Here is a 1418-nt window from a genome sequence, read left to right as displayed (position 1 = left end):
GGAAAGCGTGTGTCCGGAATACATGATGTGGAGGACTGGTCCTGCTTATTAGTGGATGCCTCCAAGACCTGCATGACAGAGAGGACTGTGCTGGCAGCACCGACGCCAAATGCTCTGCAAGAACTGTGACTAAAAGTAGGAAAAAAGTTTACTGCCAGAGACCAGGCAAAGCAGGAGGTAATAAGATTGTAAAATATTATGGGATTTTTTTCAACTTTTACTACTCAGGAGGCATATTCAGGAAGACCAGATATGGTGGTTATAAAATAGAAAGAAGGACAGTGTTCTGTTGTAGATTTTTCATTCCCAGTTTTTAAGGCTGTTCCAATGAAAATTGCGAGGAAGAAATGGACATGTGTGAGCAGTTATAAGAGGAACTGAAAAAGATGAGGAGCACGTCAAGTGTAAGAGTGATATCCATTAACTGAACCATGGTGGGACTGTCTGCTGGAGCAATCGGAACACCATCCCGGTGACTGCAACTGAACCATGCTAAAACCATGGCTGTTTCACAAAGCATCACCGGTAAAAGCAAATTACCAAGGCAGGTGATAAGGCCACCAACTGAAGGTTGTTTGGGCAAAGTTAGACCCCCCCATCAGCAATTTGTGCTCCCCACCCCAAAGGAATGTGCTAATGAAAGGAAAAATTATTTTTAGAAAAGCAGACTGTAAACCAATTCAGAGCAATATGCTTGTTGGTCTCTTTGCAAAGTGCTTAGTATACTTCGAGCACTCCATAAATAATAATGATCACTTCCCCACTGCAATGGCCACTACAGCACTTCATCTTTATTCTTTGTTGACATGAGACTTGCTAATGAATTAATTGTATTCTATACTATGAGTATTTTGAGTGCAGCTAACCTCAGAACATATCTATCACTCATCCCCAGTGTATATTAAATTTCAATTAACTATGAAACTAGAAGCAATCAGTCTACTGAAAGTCAAAAAACACTCCTCCTTTGGTAGAGGATACTTCTATAAATATCATTAATAATAAATTGGTTAAGTATCAGGATTTTACATCAAGCTTGTTAAACGTGAGAGGAGGGGAGGTGTCAGCAGAAGCTAAACCTTGGGTGGATACAGCTGTTTTCATTTTTGCCTAGACCAGACAATGATGGAAGGTAATCTTGGTCTATTAAAAAAAATTTCAAAGAACAGAGCGAAACAGAGAGATCAATTTAAACACAACAAATCAATCATCTTAAACAGAACTCAGGGGTAACAATACAAATACCAAGAAGTAAGATAAGCTACTTGGTAGTGTAGTTAAATCTTGTGATGCTCCTATGTCTGATAAGACAAAGTATGAGCTGATAAAAAGCTGAAGGTGTCCAATCAGACGACGACAGTACTCACTGTTTCTGATGCAGTCAAGCCCCAAATCTGCCACCAGACCCATGAGAAAGG

The sequence above is a fragment of the Pygoscelis adeliae genome, unplaced genomic scaffold (assembly GCF_000699105.1).
Source record: "Pygoscelis adeliae isolate BGI_AS28 unplaced genomic scaffold, ASM69910v1 Scaffold207, whole genome shotgun sequence".
NCBI lineage: Eukaryota > Metazoa > Chordata > Aves > Sphenisciformes > Spheniscidae > Pygoscelis > Pygoscelis adeliae.
The sequence above is the reverse complement of the archived record's forward strand: the minus strand, read 5'-3'. Positions refer to the sequence as shown.